Here is a 23,498-nt window from a genome sequence, read left to right as displayed (position 1 = left end):
GCAGGGCTGTGCGAGCGCGGCCGCGAGAGTCGGGTAACTTCGTTTTCGAGCTGCGCGGCTGGTTAAAGCAAAAGCAAGAAGTGAAACCCGAGAGAACTACCCGAAACCCGTTACTTTTAACCCGATATTCACATTGATTAAAGGCAAGGAGGGGGAGGCGAGCGTCGCAGGAGGTCTCACCCCGGGGAACCGCTTCACCGCACCTTCCCGGGCACCCGTGTTGTGAGCAAATAACCCGGCCAGGGCTGCGGAGAGCCTGCCCTGTGCCAGGGCTCGCTCGCCGCACGCAGGGACGGTTTGTAGGTCCCAGCGTGCGCTGCCGCCGCTGAAGGCTGCCGTGGCTGGACCACACGGCATCGCGGTGAGTACAGCCTCCCGCTGCCCAGGGTGCGGGGGGGGTGAGCGTGTGGGGACGGCTGGGAGAAGAGGGTGGCTCATCACCTCCCGAAAAGCAAATCCGTATGCGCTGGGCTTGGAGAGGAGTTAGTCGGGTTTATTTTTACACCGAGTTTAGTAAGGCTAGCAGCAGGCGGGGTTTTGTTTCTGCACTCAGGGCAGTGGAATGAGGTACGAGCAGAGGTTAATTATAAAAAATAAGCTCTGGCAAAGGAGCTGGTATCAAGAATTGTTTTACATAAAACATAAGCAATATGGAAATTTCTACCAACTAGAGGACCCTGCACCTTTAATTTACCAAATTATTTAAACTTCTTTTTAAGGTTCTTTCACGAAAAGGCATTTGAAACTCTTTCATTTAAAAATGTATTTTGCATATGTAGCTCTCTGTCTCTTCTGCTTTACCGAGTCTTATGAGTAAGAAAGAAACAAAAATGTGAAAATTACAATACTTGGTATGCTGTATAATGCACAGAACAAGTTAGAAAATATTCCCTGTGTCATCTCTGTCAGCGATTATGATTTTGAGTGTTATTTACAGGAACTGTTGGCCCGTGTGGGGTTTAAGGCTTTCATTCTGTGAACAGAGAACTTCGTATTAGAAGAAACAAACATGGGCAAATCCTGCTGGAACTGACTAGTTTCCCTTGTGGCTTCACATCATGCAATGTGAGCTCAACACATAATGTCCAGGGAAGTCCAGGTTTTGGACAGGGATTGAAGATCATTTGGATGATTCGCATGTATGAAATAACTCATATTCATGTATCTCAATGACAGGGTTCTTACTTGCCTCTTACGATGCATCTTTAATTCAGTTTCACTCAGCTAGTGCTATCCAAATCAGTATTAATTCGGTGTGTGAAATTTCGTGGGATACCGTATCTCTTGGTGTAAGTTAAAGGCAAGGCAGTAAAACTGAGGGAAAGAAGCAGACTGCAACTCAAAAGAGTTTTCAGATACTTGACACTGAGCAAATAGTTAGTGCTTTCCAAAACGTCGTATATCATGACCAAATGCTATAGTCAGAACCCATCTTTTGCCAAGATACGGTTGCAAGTTTTTGTCCCAACGTATGTAATTTGTACATTAACAAAGCTTTTGCATAAATCAGAAACGATTACGCAACATCTATTCTACCACAACACCTGAGACAGACAGTAAAAATAAATGACAGGAGTTAAATTTTAACTACAAAATAAAGGAAGAGAGGGTTTCTTTTGCTACATCATTTTCTCCTAGACACGCAGGCATTTTTCCAAGGCTGAAAATGTTGAATATGTCGTTGCACAGCAATCCATAGGAATTAGGAGGCATCTAATGTTCCTGTTCACTACAGTGAACGCTGATTGTGTAACCAGCAGTTTGTCATGAATTCCTGTGCTTTATTGTTCAAAGTACAATTTAGTTCTCTCAATGATATTTTCTTTATTACTTGATCATTCTTACAAAAGCACAACCTAGTTTTTATGGCTTTAAATATCTACTACATATCTATGTATCTATATACTATCTAATACATCTAAACACATGTAAGTAAATATGATTTTTTTTTTTTTTCCATTTCTTCATTACCAACAATAAAGAAGGGGTTGTTTGTGGCTTTTTAAAAAGAAATTCTGGGCCAAATTCATATGTATGAACATGATCGAGTTATATGTGCAAACAGATGTAAAGGAATCTGTTGATGTAATTCATTCCATAGGGCTCTGAAGAAAAGAACATACAGATAAGCACACTATTTTACTTGATTTTGTATCTTCCTTAACTAACCCTTCCTTTTTGTGTATTTTCATTCCAGAGGATTCATTTATTAAACCACATTCCCAAGTGTTGTGTCATTATAGGCCCCAAGGAGCTTTCTGTAAAACTATGGTGAAAAGTTGTGGTCACATATCAGCTGAGATAACTTAAGATATTTAGCCTACATTTACCTGGAAATTTCCGTTGGGAACTAATTCATTGCATGTTGTTCAAAGCTGTCATAAATAGTGAAATACATAGCGTCATAATCAACAGTGCAATTGTTGATTCTGATACCCAGAAGCGACGGTGAGAGCTAGGGGGGCAAGTCAGTGAGTTGTCACTCTTCTGAGTGACAGGTGACAGGAAAATCTATTTCAGAAAGTATGTAAAATTTAGGCCTCTATTCTGAAAAACACATTGGAAAAAATACTGTTAATGTAATGGTAATAAAAGTTGATTAAAGCAATGGAAAAGTGTTGTTAGGCTATCATTTTTATGTCTGGGTTTGTATGTATTTGCTGTGTGTTATACATTTGGAATGCTTATTTGTCACTAAATTGGGATAGTAAATCATTATTTACCCTTTCATGTCAAGATAATGTATCAAATACAAAATAATTTTGTAAAGCAGTTGAACAGCTGCTACGGTATCTTACGGGGAAGAAACTAGGTTTCACTAAGAATATACCTGTATATCTTCTCTTACATATTGTCTGAAAAGCAGAACTGAATGAGTATCTTCTTTGTAATTTTACTTACACAGTTTTGCTGACATAATGGTTTACTCTTTAAGGCACAGACCATGATTTGGCTATTTGAAAGGTATTTATAATATTCAGCTAAGACTTAGTTATCCAATAAAGCAGGAAAATTTTCAAACACATTATATTATACATCACTGGTATAGTAAGTCCTGAATATCTTGAAAATAGTGGGATATTCTTATGTGTATGGAAATGCCATTTACCTTTTATCATTCTCCTTTTAAGTAACTACAAAACGATTTTGTGCTTGCTTAATCTAGCTTTTGATGTCATTTGAGAAGATTTACTTTTCCTATTTTATCTAGACATTTGGGGGGGGGAATTGTCTTGGCTAACCAATTTTAAATCATTGTGTCTATCAGGTCATGGTAATTCATTCCTCGTAGTTACTTATTTTTTTAGCAACTGGAAACAAATGTTGGGGTCAGCCTTTCTGTGGAAGAGATGTGACTACACATACCCTTCAGTCCTATGAGAGAGGTGGTGGAACAAGTGTTCATGAGATTCCCTCCTTCAGGAATCCCAGGCCAGTCCCTCCCACGTCTTCCACAAAGCGGCAGTGAGGATAATTTCACAGCGACTCCATGCAAAGCATGAGTAGCGCCTCTGATGCCACTTGCACGTCTTTCCAAGGGAGAGCATTTGCACTCCTTTGAAGAAAAAAGAGCATGGAAGTTCTGTGTGTAGCAGAGACGTCTCGTTACAACATACACAAGTGCCGTCTAGCTACTTTGCAGCTCCACGCACACTGATTCACATGATTTGAAAGCTCTGAGGAAAGGATTTTTACTGCCATACTGAAGGGTAACAAAGGGACCACTTCTTTTAGTGGGAGATTTCCACAGAAGGCAGGTAACTGCAGATCATTTACCTATTATGCAGGTGAGGATGTTATCATCATGGTTTAATGCCTTAGCCTCTTTGTGCTAAATGCTGCATAAACACAAGAAAAGGATCCATGCCAGGAACACAACTTAGTCTGAGCATAAGATTAGATCGCTAGAGTCAATCAAAAGGAGAAGTACAAGGACTAGTAAATGCACTGCCTGTTGTGATAGGCAGCATCCTTGCTACACAACTAGCGTATTTGTTGCTGAGATTTTGGGAGAAGAATAGCAAAAGAAGGCTTTAGAGGAACTTTGGAAAGAAACAGTTTGGTGTGTCTGCGGAGGTCATGGGGGAGTTCTTGCCTGTGGTCAGGGACAGCATGGAAAAATATGAAGGACAATTGAAAAAATGAAAAAAAAAATGCATGGCAGAAGCTGCCTCACAGTCAGGCTGGAGAAAATCAAGAGCAGCAAAAAAAAGAGAAAAGCTGGAATCAAGGGACTCAATTAAATTGAAGCACCATTTAGGCAGGAGGCAAAAGCAAGTGGGTTGTGGAAGAATTCAGCCTGGTTGGCAGAGTGACGATAATGAGAACACAGTAGGTAAAGAGCAGAGGAAGCCAGTGTGAGTAAGCGAGGGCTAAGAATGGCAGGGGAATTGGAGAAGACGGCATGAGGATCCTAAGAGCGAGGAACAGAGGAAGGAGTTACTGGGAGGTGGTGATGGAGAGAGAGTCGTGGAGAAGACAAAGTTGGGAGCGACAGAGCATGAGAGTCGTGGCTGCTGGGTAAGGCTGGAAAACGAGGTGGTTGGTGACGAGGTGGAAATCACCCACAGAGATCCTGGGGGTAAGAGTGGGACTCTGAAATAGGAAGAAAAGAGACCAATACACAGGAGGGCAGATTGAGGAGGCTGGTAGGCAATAATGTGGGAGTGGAAGAGGAGAGTCGGGTAGGGTCAGTTCAATACAGCACATGAAGTGAAAGGAGTAGATCAAGGGTAACGCTGAAAAAGAAAGTGGCATTTCAAATGCCGAAATGCTGATAGTCCACATCAGTGCTAAAATCACACAGGGAAGAAAAGACAGACAGCTTTTCTCCTTAAGCCTATTTTCAGCTGGTTCCTTTGCTCCGGAGACAGCAAAGGCTCACTAACTGGGATTAAAATGGAAAAGCCAACATTTATCTTGTTGACGAAAGGCTTAAAGGTACGCAGACATACTCAGTTAATTAAAAGTTCCAGGAGTACTTTATATAATACAGATACAACAAACATAAACTAAGCTCCAGATTTATGATGCAAAACATACTGAAAATAATTTTTTAAAACTTTCTTCACATGGCTAAGATTTTCATATTGAGGCACATACTCACTTAGTGGGAATATGACTGTCAGTGCTGAGCCCTGATTTTTAAAGTTAGTAGAGATTACTCCCTTTTTCCTTATTCTGAGAGCTGCGTAATGAGAATTTCACAGACCCTGTGATTAGTGTGGTATCCTTAAGAAGAGTATTGTCCTACAGCTCACAAATAGCCAAAGCATGAAACTATCTCAACATTCTTGGGAGATAGCTTAAGTTAGTACTTTAAATGTTCCAAAGACATTGGTGTGTCATAACACAGATTTCATAATGTTCTCCAAATGTGAGTCAAGAGAGACAGCCTGATGACTGAGCTCTTGCAAGTAAAGGGTTCAGCAGACACTAGGCTATGATTACTCTAAGTTTCAGAAAGCCCTTGGTAACTAGGAAAATGACTTTAGAATTAAAAAGACATAGTAGGATAAGATTTCCTCTTTTTCTTATTCAATGTGAACCGAGTATAAATGCAAATCACTTTTTGCTTATTCTGTCAAGATATGCTCACATATTGGCATAAAAATAGGAAAAATGTGTAAAATATTAAAGCATTCTCATTTCTTGGGAAAAAGTAAGCCCCACAGATTGGAAGAAAGATACAGAGAGCGCAGCGGGTGCCATCTGGAATAAGTAAGTAACCCTGGGAAGAATTTGTGATGTTTACAAGGCTCAATACTGACAGAGAGAATTCTATCCATCTGGCATAAAGCCTGCAAATAATCTGTCACAGGGGTGCATAATTCAATAGAAACAGGTTTGATAAACTAGAAGTAACATTCCCCATAGTCACCTTGAAAGAGACATTTAATGTATTATGCAGCTGAGCAGCTTTCAAAAGTACAGCACCTTACTTTGTAGTACGGCAGTAAGGTATATGGCAGACCCATATACCATAAAAATCAGTTTTATGGAAAATGGAATCTACTGTTCTCTTAATAGAAATCAAACAGTGCGGGGTACCCACATCATCTCAAGATCATGTGAAATTTCTAAGACAATGCCTTTTTATGAGAACATTGCATTTATACTTGATACAGATGCAATATATTGAAAACCATTTTAATGAATCCATTCAGATGCAGCTGGGACTGTACAAACGCCTGGAGAAAATATGTGTAACAGCAGAAAAAGGCTGTAGGCAGAGCAGCCCTGACAACAGTCATCTGAGACAATGTTATCACCTCACACATGCAGGCAGAAAGATACCAAACAACAGTCTTGCTTAACAAGAGCAAAGAAATTAAGCTTAACATCAGTCACTGTTCGTTTTGGGGATTTCTGGTCAGGTGGGAAGTGGATAGCAGGTATCTGTTTGTAATTTCTGACCTGCTGTTACTAATGCACATTCCTCCTGGTCCAGATTTATGTTGTTCAGATTCTCAGCTGGTAACCTTTGTAGCAGCTTGGGAGCTACGGAGTATACCTTTCTGGGGGAAAAAAAAAGGAAAAGAACAAAGGAGAAAAAATAGCTCAGAGAAACATAATAAAAATTTTAAAAATCAAAACAATATCCAGCTACAATTATATTCAACATAGAACCATAGAATCATAGAATCATAGAATCATTGAGGTTGGAAAAGACCTCTAAGATCATCGAGTCCAACCGTCAACCCAACACCACGATACAAAAAATTTGTAACTTCATCTTTTATAGTAGAATGCTTTCCAGGGTGGAAGTATATTAATTGCACTTCATATTAATGCATATATTTTTTAAAACAGAACACAAAAATAACATTTATTGTACTCATCACAAAGCCACTACTGTTCCATGCTAAAGTGAATGAAGGCCTGAATCCCTATAATAATACACTTGGTCTTTTTTAATGCAGAAATAAGTAATGACTTATTTCACAAGTAGGTTCCTCCTGAATGTATAATAAGAAAGTAAATGAAAAATAATTTTATCATTTAAAAAAATAAAATTTGTGTTCACTCATTTGTGTTACTGTTATGTTTGTTGTCTTCTTGGGTCCATTGTATTGTTTTAAGTATTAACACAACCTTTTTGCTCGTGGTGCTGAAGGGAGCTGAAAGGTATATTTATTCCAATTTGATGTCCTGTTTTCTTGTATCAATAATAAAGCTAGATTTACAATATTCATGGACTTTGAGTAAGATTATTTCTTGTTTGAGTGGAATTTTTTTTACCAAAGAAAGAGGCAACATGAAAATACTTCTCTTGTTGATTTATACTGTTTCTATTTTTTGCTGTGGTATATAATGGCTTTGAGGAATTAATTCTAAATTTCTGACATATATGCAGATATATAGATCAGATATAGCTATCACATAATAGTTTTGTCAGATATTAGGAAAGGCTTATTAGATAATGCCTTAGAGTCTTCTTCAGGAAAAGCAACAAAGATCTGGAATTAACACATCCTGTGGGTACGTGAGCCTGCAGCACAGGTAAAGTGAGGATATGAAACCTACAGTGTAAGACTGGGTGAGAAACATTTTCTGAATTTTAAGGTTTTAAAAAAATTTATCCCTCATCAATTGTGGTCAGTGCAGAAATCTCTAAAAAGGTTATTCTCCAAAAATCTGGGGAAGAAATGGATTAGGGAAATTGTATTATTCAACCATTTAAACAGCCTGGAAAATTCAGGTATTTTTGGTTTGGTTTTGCAAAAGTCAAAGGATCTTATATATTTGAAAATTCTTCCAAAAAGTCTGAGGTCAAACATGTGTCAAATGCTATCCTTTCCTCAAAATGTTTCCTGCTAGTCGAACAGATTTTTTTTTTATGAACCACACCTTTAGAAAAATCACCGCCAGTTCCAGCATGAAGAACTCGAGACACCTTGGTTCTCCCCCGAGATGCAAGTTACTGGCCTTAGGGGTGTTACAGCATTTCCTTGCACCTTAGTTTCAATCCAGTGGGAATAAATACGTGAACTTATTTGTAAAGCACTTTGAGGTACGTCAGTGAAAAATTACTGGGAGAGCTTCAGATGACAGGTTGTCCCATTCTGCCAGACTGTGGAAGGAAAATACATCCTGTGTACTTCTCCATGGCATCTAGTGTTCTGAATTCTGAGAAAGTTTTAACTTGTATCCCAAAGAAACAGCTTCTGAGATTTTTGGCAGAAAGCTTTCTATTATATATGTAAATTATATACACTTTCTTTATATGGATTGTAATTATCTATTAATTATGTATATATTTCTCTTTTAAATGTTACTACCATTGGATTTAAGGAGCATTATAGGATACTATAGTTGTTACCACTTACTGATGTAATTGCTATGTATGATTAAGCTTGTTCATCCTGTAAAACTGATTTTTTTTCTTCCGGAGGGTATGTCTTTATGTTTCTATGTTACTCATCTGTAATGCAAGTTGACAAGTAGTGTAATCAAAAGAAGGGAAAACGAGAGGTCTAGAGTATAGGGCGCTGTGGCAGACACAGGATGTATTGAAATGGTTTTGATAAGAGTTTTGTTACGTGTTTCTCAGGTAGCAGCAAAAGGAGGCGGCCAGCTTGGCTGCATGGAGTTTGGAGTCTGTGCAGGAGGGGAGAACAACTCCCAAGTTATTCCTCTCAGTCCCTCCGATAGCCACGTACTGAAAGTTTTCCGATCTCTTTTTCAGAAAAGCTTTTAAAATGCCCTAAGTGAGTTAAGTGAATGGCTCGTGGAATTAGTAATGGGACATAGAGCTTTATGCCCTCAGGTCACTAATTCATATTCAGTAAATGACTAATTAGGACAAATCCTGCTCTAAGTTATAAGATTTCCACTAGAGTAAATGATTGCTCATTTATCTCTGAATTGTTACCTGGTATCTGGTCACTAGGCAATGTAAATGAGTGAACGCAGCCTGCCCCTTTTCAGTAAGTTTGGCAACACATACAGCTACGGGAAGGGGGAAGAGAAATAAGATGAAGGAGGTCAGCATGCCCCGTACATCTGTTGAGTCACATCCCCTCCATTTACAGCCATCTTCCTCTGGTGTAAATCTCAAAAAAAGGGAGAAACTCCCCCCTGGGGAATCCTCCAAGTGCAAACAGGCTTAGGCTGGTGCATGTAGCACCACATTGCCCCCATTCCAGCCCATCTATGGTACTAGTGACAGTACTTAAATGATCAGAAGGTACCATTTTTAAAAGCAAAATGTGCTAAGCGGTTTCCTGCTGATTTTTGCTCCTTACTCTGTAGGTAGGAATGAAATGAATCCTACATGATTAATCCTACCTACATGCTTGCAGGAGCTTTAGGCAACCATCACAGTTGGACTAATTTTATCATGTTGCAATTGCCTGTTCATCTATGGCTGCGAGAATACTTTATAACTGTGATAAATGATTGACTCACATTTAGATATGTCACATATATATACAGATAGTTATATATGAAGATGGTGGTTTTATTGTTCTATGCCACTCTTTTTTAATCAAAATTCCTGTGTTCTGTAAGTTAAAAGGTATTAATTGCCTAAAATTAGAGCCATCAGATATGACTAAAATTGAGTTATTACACAAAAAAGGGTATGAAATATAGATGAAATGTATATAATTTATATAAAAAGTATTGTTCTGATTTCATTTCTCTTTGCACCATTTTTATACTGTGCTTTCTTGAATTATTGCTCTAGCTTGAATTGAGCTGTGAGCTGTACATTGTCAGCCTTAATGGGATGTACTGTATAAATTATGTAAGTCTATTAACATATATGCATCAGAATAGCTGTTAAAATTAGAAGTACTAGCATAACTAAGGAACAGAGAAGAAAAAGAGTTAGGTAAAGGAGTTTGGTAGGCAAGGACAAAACAAAATTATGAAGTAACAGCATGCTGGTTTCATTCGGACTTTTTAGTAATATTCACTGCTGTCATTCGCTCTGCTATTTTCTTCCCAGATACAGCAAAACACTTCATAAAGAAAATACTCAAGAAAGATAATAAAGTCTCAAAGTGCCTGTTTATTCTGCTACCTCTAAAACACCCTTTTCTGAGCTAATCTTCTTAATTAATCAAACAGAAATACAGCTATGCACAGATTTCCTGCAGTGCTCATCTACTTAGAAAAATTGAGCAGAAATATGAATCTATTTGCATTAGACACAAGAGTTTATTCCCCAAACACACTTTTCATTATAATCAATTATATTGAAAGTTTTGGCTAAACCCAGTTTGTGGTAAAGACAATCATATACTCAAAATGAAAAAGATTTTTAACAAATTGAAGTCAGTGGAGATGTAGTGTCATAATGCAGCAAAGCATCTCACATACGGACAGAAGAGTTACAACTGCTTCCTGCCTCCCCCAAATGAATCAATCAGTGTGTAGAAGCATTTAGGCACATGTCCACAAAACGTGTACAAACTTGGTAATGCATTTGCCTCTATCCTGAGAGCTTTTTTTTTTTTTAAAAAGGAGACCGTAAAGACTCAAAGGGCCCGGAAAACAAAATCCTCTTTTTGATACAGCCTATTTATAGGGTTGCATAGAAACGCGACAGCGTTGTCATCCTTGGGGTGAAAGGCAGTGCTGTTTCTTCATCCGTGTCTGAGGAGGTGACCCAGCTGGCAAAGGCACTCGCTGCAAGTGGCAGCTCTGCCACTCCTCTTTTACAAAACCAGCATCTTCAGCGGCATCTCCTTCGGTTCTGCACGTCACAAACTTGCACGTGTTTCTGCAAGTGAAACAGAAGCATGACCCTGCCATGGCTTATGCTGCTTGGCCATAAATACTCTGTACATGCAGCCCCAAACAGACCTATTCACCGACCTTGCAAAAAGGATTGGCTGATGCTGTGTCCATTCCAAACTGTATTTGCCGAGCCCCTTCGATGTGGACTTGCTATTGCTGTAGCGCTCACAGGCTGAGTGCATATTAATGATGCGATGTTGCCTGTGACTAACCGCTAGTCCTGACTGAAAGCATTCAGTTTTCAGTGCTCTCCTTGTCCTCCTCTCTTTGCTATCTTTCAAAAAAGCATAAAATTCATTAGCAAAAGCAGGGCAGACGGCTCTCCCCTCAACCTCTCTGCTTCAAATTCTTGAAGGGGGGGTGAAGCTTGTGCTGAAAAGACCCAGGTAACTGTTAGTTCAGAAGACAGTTTTATCATTTAGGTAATGTTGTAAGAGACAGAAAAGATATACATCATCAAATTCATGTCCTACAAGCATGAACACCCTCTGATCTTTTTGTCCTGAAGCAGTTCCAAAAATGTTTTACTATTGTGACAAAAAAAAAAAAAAAAAAAAATCACTTATACGTTCTAGCCTTTGAGAAAGGGGTTTGCAGGAAACCGGTCTTCCCCGACTACCGAAATCATAGGTCTTGTTACAATAATTGCAAAAACACAGAGATAGTAGTACATGCTGTAGGAATATATTACTCATTTGTGTGTGTATAAAAACCCACATGAACACACTAACTAGGATACCATTAAATCACAGAGCTTGGAAGGACTTAAAAAGTTAATCCCCTCCCTTCCCTAGACAGACTCAGCAAAGCCAGTATCGTCCCTGAACTGATGTTTATCTCCCTAGCTTCAGAGGTCTCCAAGACTGGATTTTCTCCCAGATGCTCCACACGGTCTATTCAAGTGATCAGCTAACCTTACCTTCAGGTGTTTTCCCTTACTAACTTGAATCTTCTTTCCTGCAATGTTAAGCCTCTGTCCCTCCATACCCCCATGGGACATGGAGAACAGGCTGGTCCTTGTTTGCAGCTGCCTTTTACCTTTCAGAAGACTGTTGCCATGTCCTCCTTTCTCTAGGTTAAACCACTGCGCAGTCTTTCCTCAGCCCTGTTTCCAGATAACTCATCGTTACCATGTCCCTTTCCGCGTCTCACTCCAGTAGGTCCATGTCTCTCTTGATATGGTGCCCACAGCTGGACAAGGCATTCGCTCCAAGTCCTCGCCGGCTCTGAGGAGAGCAGGAGGGTGACATCACCTGTCTTGCAGGACATACTCGTGCTTACAGAGCTTCATCTAACATCTGCCTTTTTCACAACAGCATGGTACTGTTTGAGTTTATGATTGATGACTAGCTCTGGATCTTTTTTCTGCAAACTGCCACCTAAACCAGATTATAGGATAAACTGTTGCTGTAAGTTAGAAGGGAAAAAAAGCTTCCAAACTGTTCAGTTTTGGGGACATGCAATTCATGTCCCCCAAACGCAAACAAACGTTTGGCCGTTGCAAGGGAGGGAACAGCACAGAGGAGAGTAGGACCAGTTCTCTTGGCAGCACAGGTATTGCTCTGGAAAAACGTGCTTGTGGAACTGGAGGCCACCCAGGTTTGCAGATCACTTAAGGTGCAATATTTCATTCAGCATAACTTGATATAATACTGCATCGTTTTTTAAAAGACTAGTTTTACCCTCATTTTAGCCTATTTCCTTTCCTGTATGCCAGCTACACATTTTTACTAATTGCTTTATTTAGGCAATAGCAATCCCATGGTGTACGGTAAGTTGGTGCAGTTTGCTCATCTGCCTGAAAATTAAATGAACAATAAAACTATTAGTAGTTCTTGCCTTGCAGTCACTCAGTTGCTAGCACTGATGCAAAAAAGAGGTAGTCCAGGGCTTGGGGTGGGAGGGTGACACCACCTTCTATCAGCAGCAACATGTCTTAAAGCATTTTAAGCCAACCGTGAAACTGCACCTTTTCTGAAGTGGGAGCAGTAGGTTTCTGGAGAGGACACAATTGCATTTAATGAAATGAAACCCTTATCTGCATAAATTGCCAACAAAACCTCACTGCCAAATTTAAATTTTAAAAACATTGGAAGACTCGGCACTCTGGCTGCAGAGCATGTACAGGACTGAGTGACTTCTGCAGTTCCAGAGCTGACCTTATTGTCTCTCTTCCTTCTTGTCTTAATGGTGTTTAAACATGAATAGCTGCACCGCCTTAATCGTCAAACATAAGCTTTTGTTCAGAAACCTCAGTGAATTCAGCTCACAAGACATATCTTTGACTTAATAATAACTCTTTTCCAGAAGAAAGTTGGTGTAAGCTTCTATAACATCATTTTAGTGCTTATTTCTCGTGTAGGCCTGAGAGCATGAAACAGTCAAATTACAGCTGGAGTGAGAGGGTGTTTATATACAACCTTCTTTTGCCAATAACTTTAAAGGTGACTTTGAACAGCAAGAATAATCTGTACATAGGTGTTTTAGATAATAGCTATTACTAGCTATTACTTAAGGAAATATATTTATTTATAAACTGATTAAAATGCCTTCCTGGAACTACAGGGCAATGGCTAATGACCAACTAACGCTACATACAATTCTGCAGAGGCTTCAGTAAATATCTGCAGAAGAAAACATTGCACTTATTAATTTTTGTGCAGCTAGTTACCTGCCTGAGAAGAAAAAAAGAATAAGGAAAGGGACCTCAGGCATCTGAAGAACTGGAGGATGACAGCAGAATCGCTTATGCCATCTTTTCTCCAACATGTTTCTGGCAGTAGATGGGAGACGGACACACAGAGGGGGGTGAAATAACCCCCCATAACCAATTCCAGGAACCTGAGTAATGGTGTCTGTCTCCTCCTTGCAGCCCAGCAGCAGTGCCAAGACACTCCTTGAGGTACACATCGGACTTCCCCGCGCTTCCTGCATCACCTACCAAGTGCACCCAGGTCCCTGAACAAAAGCAATCCCACGGGTGGGTTTGCCTTTGCGCAAGGCAGGAATAACCCAGACTGTCTTCCCCAGCATATTTTTTACGTGCACTACAGGGACTTTATCCCCTTCTACAGTATGTAAAAGTTTTGACTGGGCAGGGCCAGCTTGATTGGCAGATCCCCTCGTGTGGACTAACCAGGTGGCTTTTGATAAATGTGTGGCCCAATGTTTGAACGTCCCACCACCCATTGCTCTTCGTGTAGTCTTTAACAGTCCATTGTATCATTCGATTTTCCCGGAGGCTGGTGCCTGATAGGGGATGTGATACACCCACTCAGTGCCGTGCTCTTTGGCCCAGGTGTCTATGAGGTTGTTTCGGAAATGAGTCCCATTGTCTGACTCAATTCTTTCTGGGGTGCCATGTCGCCATAGGACTTGCTTTTCAAGGCCCAGGATAGTGTTCCGGGCGGTGGCATGGGGCACGGGGTATGTTTCCAGCCATCCGGTGGTTGCCTCCACCATTGTAAGCACGTGGCGCTTGCCTTGGTGGGTTTGTGGGAGTGTGATATAATCGATCTGCCAGGCCTCCCCAGATTTACATTTCAGCCATCGTCCTCCATACCAGAGGGGCTTTAACCGCTTGGCTTGCTTGATCGCAGCGCATGTTTCACATTCATGGATACCCTGTGCAGTGATGTCTATGGTCAAGTCCACCCCTTGATCACGAGCCCATCTGTACGTTGCATCTCTTCCTTGATGGCCTGAGGTGTCATGGGCCCACCAAGCTATGAATAATTCACCCTCATGTTGCCAGTCCAGATCCACCTGAGCCACTTCAATCTTAGCAGCCTGATCCACCTGCTGGTTGTTTTGATGTTCTTCAGTGGCCCGACTCTTGGGTACGTGAGCATCTACGTGACAGACTTTTACAACCAGGTTCTCCACCCGGGCAGCAATATCTTGCCACAATGCGGCAGCCCAGATGGGTTTGCCTCTGCACTGCCAGTTGCTCTGCTTCCATTGCTGCAACCACCCCCACAGGGCATTTGCCACCATCCATCAGTCAGTATAGAAAGAGAGCACCGGCCACTTTTCTCAGCCTGCAATATCTAAAGCCAGCTGGATGGCTATCACCTCTGCAAACTAACTCGATTCACCTTCTCCTTCAGCAGTTTTTGCGATTTGTCGTGTAGGTCTCCACACAGCAGCCTTCCACCTCCGACGCTTTCCCACAATATGACAGGACCCACCAGTGAACAGGGCATACTGCTTCTCATTTTCTGGTAGTTTATTATACATTGGGGCCTCCTCAGCACGCGTCACCTCCTCCTCTGCAACATTCCGAAATCTTTGCCCTCTGGCCAATCCATGATCACTTCCAGGATTCCTGGGCGACTGGGGTTTCCTATTTGAGCCCGTAGTGTGATCAGTGCGACCCACTTACTCCATGTAGCATCAGTTGCATGATGTGCACAGGAGACCCTCCCTCTGAACATCCAGCCCAGCACCGGCAGTCGGGGTGCCAGGAGGAGCTGTGCTTCAGTGCCGATCACTTCTGAAGCAGCTCAAACCCCTTCATATGCTGCTAATATCTCTTTTTCAGTTGGAGTATAGCGGGCCTCGGATCCTCTGTATCCCCGACTCCAAAACCCTAGGGGTCGACCTCGAGTCTCCCCTGGTGCTTTCTGCCAGAGGCTCCAGGCAGGGCCGTTCTCCCCAGCTGCGGTGTAGAGCACATTTTTTACCTCTTGCCCTGCCCGGACTGGCCCCAGGGCTACTGCATGAACCAGCTCCTGTTTAATTTGTCGTTACTCAGGACCCCATTTGAAATCGTTCCTCTTCTGGGTCACTTGATAGAGAGGGTTTACAATCAGACTGTAATTTGGAATATGCATTCTTCAAAACCCCACAATACCTAAGAAAGCTCGTGTTTCCTTTTTGCTGGTTGGTGGAGACATGGCTGTTATTTTGTTGATCACATCCATTGGGATCTGACGATGTCCATCTTGCCACTTTATTCCTAAAAACGGGATCTTCTGTGCAGGTCCCTTGACCTTACTTTGTTTTATGGCAAAACCGGCCTTCAGCAGGATTTGGACTATTTTCTTCCCTTTTTCAAAAACTTCTCCTGCTGTGTTGCCCTACATGATGATGTCATCAAGGTATTGCAGGTGTCCCAGAGCTTAACCTGTTCCAGTGCAGTCTGGATCAGTCCATGGCAAACATGTAATTGTTTAACCTTAAACAAGACCTGAACCACATCCAGGAGACAGAGCAATAGGACCATGCTGTTTTGAACATCCCAATGATATGCAAAATCTCAAGAGCTGTTGTAATTAGCCTGAAGGAGAAAGGGAAGGTGAAGGAGCAGGGGAAAGTGTCCCCCCTGCCTTCTCCCCAACAGACTGGTTGCCTGAGAAGAAAAGGTAAAAGGTGTAATTACTAATAGTTTCTGAAAAGTGACTCCCAAGGTACAGAGATGTCGGCAATGCTGAGTACAAACACAGAAATACAAACACAAAAATTAGTCTCACAACCAATAATTTTACCACCTCATAAACCAGTAGTGTTACACAGTGCAGCAAAACGATATCCTTGATCCAGCTCCCAGAGGTGATAAACAGCACAAGAGGGAACATAGACAGCAAGTAAGGTCTTACACAGCACAATTTGATGGTAAATTAATCAACATTGTGACCAGCGACTGTTAAACCGATATGATGAATGCTTGTAACAAATTTGCCTTGACACGCTCTGGTCAGATCTGTCATTATCTCACTTTGTGCCCCACATTGGGTGCAAAAAGGATTCTTGAGGCTTAACCCAGCAGGCAGCTAAACACCACACAGCTGTTCGCTCACTCCCCTCCCCCGCCCCAGTGGGATGGGGGAGAGAATCAGAAAAAAAAAAAAAGTAAAATTCGTGGGCTGAGATAAAGTTTAATGGGAGAGAAAACGAAGGGGGGGGGGGGAAGATAAAAGAATACACAAAGCAAGTGATGCACAATGCAATTGCTCACCACGCGCCGACCGATGCCCAGCCAGTCCCCGGGCAGCGGCCCCCCCGGCCAGCTTTCCCCAGTTTATGTACTGAGCATGACGTCCCATGGTATGGAATGTCCCTTTGGCCAGTTTGGCTGTGCCCCCTCCCAGCTTCTTGTGCACCTCCAGCCTTCTCAGTCAGTAGAACATGGGAAGCTGAAAAGTCCTTGGCTAGTGTAAGCACTACCTAGCAACAACTAAAACATCAGTGTGTTGTCAACAGTGTTCTCATCCTAAATCCAAAACACAGCACTGTACCAGCTACTAAGAAGGAAATTAACTCTATCCCTGCCGAAACCAGGACACTGACACTCATGCCAGCTGGAAACCAGATGGCAAGAGGGGACAGGCAGAAGCAGCCACACTCTCCAACACCTTCCCTTCCTCTTCCTCGTTCTCTGTGGGAAATTCCCTAAACGCACCAGCAGGTTTTGAATGTGGCTGGATTCCTTCTGCAATCATGTCCCTCCAACTGACGATCTGACACTTTTGTGTATCAGATGTTCATTAGAAATTGTGTTTTATCCCATCTGTGCAAAACTCTTTGCTTTCTGTTACTCTTGCTGTACTGGCTTAGCTGTATGGGAAGAAAAGAAAATCTAATTACTGATATGCTTTACTCATGAAATAAGAAAAGACTTGTGTTACTGTGCTAATTATTTGTTTTTACAGCAGTCTGCAGAATCTAGAGTTACTGCCAGCCAGAGGGTCCCTCCCCACAGGGAAATGAGAAGGCGATGCAACCGGAGAGCACAGTGTTGCTGGTTTATGCTTTATGCTCTTAGTCAAAACAGCCTAATCAGAAGATGTTTTGCATTGTGCAGCCGACACTATGGCTCTTTCTCTGCTGAGGACCACACACAAAAAAAAGACCCAAGTCCTTCATGCTTTTGAGTGAGCCTAATAGATGCTCTATCAGGGCTTAGGTGGGCATAGTCCTCCGCTTAGGAGCTCTGCAGCTACGAGACAGTGTAGAGGAGATAATTTTGTGTAACCCACGCTATAATTGCTTCTGTGCAGACACCTTGACTGAAGAACAGCAAAGTACGGTGGGTGGCACCACTAAAGACTAAAGACAATGACTGATTTCCTGCAGGACTGGCTCGGGACAAAAGCGAGCAGGGAACATTTGTGGGCTTGGTCTGCTGAGGGCAGTTTCACACCCTTTGAGACCCCAAGGAAATGAGGCAGAACCGAATCTCCCATTGCTTTGAGATCTCAGGGTACACTTTGTCCCCAGGCCACAATCTGCAATTTCAATTCGGGAAAATCTAGGGGAGGAAGTGTTGTTTGTACAACTTATCTGGACCTATTTTCCAACAATAACTATTGTTCACTCTAACAACTTGACATATAATTTATTTTGTGAAAAATAAATTTAATTTGCAGCCCATAACTGTAGTGAGATATACTGTGGTTTTATTAGCAAGAGGAGATGGATTTTTTCATTGTTTCTGAAAGAAATCAACATGATTCTATTTGCAGAATACATCAAAAACTCATCTTGAAACCCTTGAGATTGTATTGCATCAGTTGATTTCAGTTCTTAACAACTTTAGCTGAGTTATAAGATGCTGCAGCTTCCATATGTTGAAAAAAAAGTTAATATCCCTTTATTTGCTGTGAAAACTCCCCCCCCAATTCAGTAATACCAAGAAATCTTGATGTGCCCTGCTTACACTTTGCTAACTGAGGTGGTAAGATTCTGCTTTGAAACCAGAAGAAACAGAGTCATTTTTTTTATTTGTGACCTTTATAGTGAATCTCTTTATTGTGTCTTTCGCTGAAATAATCCATCTGTGGATCTTCTGAGCAAGGTAAACAAGCTGATTTGTTAACTGGGGGAATGTGGTTTTGGTGTCTGACAATCTGAGAACTAAAGCTGAGCAGAAGGAAAAATGCAGAAAAGTGAAAACCCAAAAATGTCAGCATATATGCTTGCAGCAGTGCTTACAATGTATTGTGAATGTTTATTTTTGTCTTTCAGTTGCTACAGAAATTTTCCTCCATGAGTGCTGTGGACTATTTAAACTAAACTTAATCTCACCTACTTTTACACATATGTAGCTTCCAGCCCACCCCTTCTTTATTGATTGTATGTTTCCCTTATTTCTGATTTTATCTCTATTTTTGAATCACAATTACAGTTCTGCAGAAAAAGCAGTGTGCTAGCAGTGTGCTTTTTAAATATCACAATCCAGAACACTACCTTGAATCAATTTCTATCTCATCTACAAAAGCATCCACTCACATGTAAAAAATACCTAGCAACAGAGAATCCCCTAGGACCGTTAGTAACTCCTGTTGCTTCTCATCCTCATTGTTTGGGAAGATGCAGCTGGTATCAGTCCAAATTGTTTAACTTCCAGTGACTGGTTTTATCTTTGTCTCTTATCCAAGCGTAGGCACATATTGGTGAGTTATGGTCTGCAGCTGGCATTCGTAAGCACAATATAAGCAATACAAGCCTTGAAGGAGACAGCACTGCACAAGAAAGTCCAATCTCCTAAACCTATCGGCAAAGGCAACACCTGCTCCTCTAAATGCATGACAAGAGGAGACAGAGACATGATGAAAAGAAATGTTACAAGTTTCCTTTTCAAGCACTGCTTTGATAACATGGTTTAGCATTAGCGCTGGGAAGAAGGGGACTGTTCTACCTAGCTCATCCCGGACAAATCCTTCCCATTGTACTCTTTAGTGGCTGTCCTGAGCCTTAAAGAAAGCTGATTGTCCTCTCATGAACGCTGTTTCTTTCCTTGGAAGGTTTGTCACATAGGACTTCCTGAAACAGCTTGTTTAGAAACGGTGTTTTTCAACACAGGCTCAGGCTGGCTCAGCCTGCAGTTATTTCCTCTCTGCGATAGCAGCTGTCTATTTTCCTGATTTACACGGCACTTACCACAATTCATGATTGAGGGGTGGGGAGAAGCAAGGTGTTATTATTAGCTATTGCCTTGAAAAGCTGCTGCTTTATGTCCTGACCGCTCCACAAATCCAGAGAAGTGACTTCATTCCCAAGATGCAAAAATGATTTTTTTTTTTTTTTTAAGGTGTGAGAGCAGAGACAGGCTTTCTTTCATTCATACATGTAACAGCATAAATAAGAGCAAGGCTCTCAAGATTACTAAGAACAAAACAGATCATACCTCTAATTATGCAAATTAGAAACCTAACAAAGTATCTCTTATTCTTATCCATAAACAGTGGGACTTTTTTCCTCATGTAAAGCAGTAAGATAATGAGTTTAACATCAACTTCTCTCCAGCAGTACAGAGCTGCTGTACAGCAAATGTGGATGTCAGCAGGACCCTTTAAGCAGTACTCTGAATTCCTTGTTTCCCCATCACTGCATGATTCAGGGCTGCCCTAATCCACCTCCCAGAGCAACCAGGACATTGCCTTGGGTCCTTCTTCAGCACCAGCTCTCCAGATGTGACAGGAGCAAAGCACTTACTATGCCACTTAGGAACTCTCGGATATGAATGATGATTAAATCTTGACTTTCATTGCAAGTAAATAAGCTAGAACATGGCTTAGCAGGAAAGGAAACAAGCTGTGCTCAGGTGGGCAACATACCAGGTGATACCAGGGAAGATGCTTCAGCAGGAATAGTGAGGTCAACCAGTCCCACCTTACCTTCTCAGTGGGACCAAACCAAGCCCATGACTGTATTACAACAGGATAATTGGTTTCAAGTCTCACTCAGTCCAGGTTTTCCTCCCACATTCCTTTGTCCATGTTCACGCATTTCTACTGACTCAAAAACTACTTGCTGCATAATATTGACTCTTGTCAAAAGCACTGCACCATGGGGAGAATCCTGACCCATCAGCAGAACCAGCTTGAAGGAAGAATTTGGGACTTGCCTATGCCAGTCATGGCTAGCCACACACCCCCAGGTGCACCCCTCTTTTAGAGTCCTCAGTATTCACTTGAAATAAGAGACAGCAGAGACAGAAGTTAAAGGCAGGGAATATGACCTGAAATTTCTTCTAACATGCCACACGTCACATATCTTGCTCCCAACCTGTGACTGATTTTGGAGAACAACTACCTTTTGGAAAAGATTGTTGGTCCTCTTGACTGTTCGACTGGGCAAAGCACACTGCGCTGCTGCACTTGCTGGTAGAGAAAAAAAGTTACACTGGAGAAGATAGCTTATATGCAGGAAAGAGCAGACACCAAAGGAGCATGTTTGGGCATTTTCTTCTCCCATGTCCTGGCCTTCGTGCAAAGGGGCCTCTTTGGCCTAAACCCATGCTTTGGCATGGGAATCTTGTCCCAGATTTTTATCATTCAGTACATGAAAAGTGATGTGGAAAAATTAGACAAGAGATAAAGACGCGAAGTATTCTTTGGTATAACATGCTTTTATGTAAGCTAGCTCTCAGTGGAGAATAATTACCTGATTAACCTCTATCCATGCACACGACTGTCTTTAGAAGCTGCTTCTTTCCACTTCACAAGGTCTGTCACAGGAAAGCATATACTAAACATTCATTGCATTGCCACCCTGAATTAGATCTGCGCTATCTCCCTCTCTGTAGATGGAGGAGATGAAGCTAAGATGAATGAGCAGTGAAGAGCAATCCTGAGAAGAGAATCTAGATTTCTGATGACAAACTCCAGTTCTGGGCTCTAAACAGTCGATAATGCTGTTGCTTACATGAATGTTTAAAATACTGATTCTGTGCACCTTGGAGAGATTTACCCTGACAAGTTTGCACAAATATGAAATTGCTGCCAATGCTATCCAAAAAATATCTACTCTTAAAATAGACGACTGACAGACTGTTACCCACTAAAGAATTTTTTTACGCTGAGGGTAGTGAAACCCTGGCACAGGTTGCCCAGAGAGGTGGTGGATGCCCCATCCCTGGAAACATTCCAGGTCAGGTTGGACGGGGCTCTGAGCGACCTGATCTAGTTGAAGATGTACCTGCCCACAGCAGGGGGGTTGGACTGGATGACCTTTAGAGGTCCTTTCCAACCCAAACCATTCTGTGATTCTATGATTCTATTTATGTGCGAGGTGAAGGCTTCTGCTAACAGTTAACTGCTGCAGTACATAAAAAATCCTCAGCTGAGAGTTAAATACATTGGTTTTGTATTTTCTGTGAAGGTCATAATAAAGTGCCCTCTTAAAAGCTTTCATTTTGTACATAGCAACAGACTGCTTGCCATTCAGAATAAAAAAAATCCTTGAACTATATTTAGTTTATAGTGCAATATGAATTCCTGGTGAATGGGGGGGGCGGGGGGGGAAGCAGCCTTGGTAACAATCAAAATAGACAAGCCATCTCTCAGTGGGAATTATTGTTGGTCGTGTTCAAGAAGCAGTGGAGGGATCCTGGGCCTCTAAAGCCAAGGAGTGGATATTATCCACAGCTTAAAGCAGGCAGCAGTGCTCAAAACTGTTATACACCGATGTGCCACGCACTGAAGCTACTTAGCAGCTTACAGAGGCAGGGACAAACTTAATGCAATAGAAAGTCTGCATACATGGAGGTCTATTGAGGGTAAAAGGACCCTTCAGCCTTGTGCTCCTCCTGGAATGGACTTGAGAAGCACGGATGACTACATCCTTGCCACCTCTGGCTGCTGTGATGTGTCACAACACTGAAACAAAACTTGCAGGTCTTGGGGACTGAGTATGAGTTTTACTGCATATAAATTTACTGCAAATAAATCCATCAGTGCAGTATAATCTAGTTCAATGCTTTTTCACACAAATGTCTACTTTTTGAAACACAAGTGAACCATGGTACTGAAGGTATTAGAAGTTAATCTTAAACCTTTTTGTCAGCGGTCCTTTGCATGTGAATGGTTGTGATCCAATGTACCGATATTCTGGTACAGTCATCTGAGGTGGGTTAGAGATAGATGGTCAAAGATGAATAAAATGAGACTTGGCACATCAACACTGCAGTAAGGTGCCTACACAAACAGTGATCAGCTGCTCAGCGAAATAAGCTGCAGACACCACCAGGGAAATGCTTAGGCAGTCTAGCGTCAGGCACGAAATTTGCTGTCTCTTTGGGCTTGACTTGCCCAAACATGCGCAATCATAGTGTCACCAACCTCTCTGAAATGCCCCAGGGCAAGACCGATGCCAGAGGAGCTTGGGTCCTCCCTGTATGCTTTGTCACATCTGCCAGCCTCATGAGGGTATCTCAGCTATCCCAGGGCATTTCAAATGGCGTTAGTGGTCTGTGTTCAGGTAGCTGACTCATGCCATTTACATCTGCCAATATTGCAGCATGACATTTGTCATTAAAAAAATTTGGACTGGACTCACATACGCTATAGCATTTGCAGTGCTAGGAAATCCAATGGGAATTTTTAAATGGTTGTATATAGAAAGAATAAAACTTAATTAGAACAATGTATTTTCAAAATAATTGCTTGTAATGGGTGAGAACATGGCTTTCAGAATATATACATGTATGTATGTACATGTATGAACAATACACTGAATTGGCTTATACAAACTTTTGTTATCTGACAACATAGTTGTGCCTCAAGGAAAGATTTCTAACATCATCCCATCAACAATGGAAAGAGCAGAACCTTCCTTCCTCCAGCCTCCTGACCCTGTTCCCAAATACCATGGCAGCCGGCTCCCTCTTGCCTGGTGGAGGCATTTGCATGCACAAGTAGCCTGGCAGCACAAGAGCAACTCCTGCACGTGCTGGTGGGCTCACTGACTGTGGCCTCACAAGAGCAGAAGGGCTTCGATGCCTGCCTGCTCTTACCCAGCAGGTC

This window comes from Aptenodytes patagonicus, chromosome Z, assembly GCF_965638725.1.
Source record: "Aptenodytes patagonicus chromosome Z, bAptPat1.pri.cur, whole genome shotgun sequence".
Classification (NCBI taxonomy): Eukaryota; Metazoa; Chordata; class Aves; order Sphenisciformes; family Spheniscidae; genus Aptenodytes; species Aptenodytes patagonicus.
Note: the sequence above shows the minus strand (reverse complement) of the source record.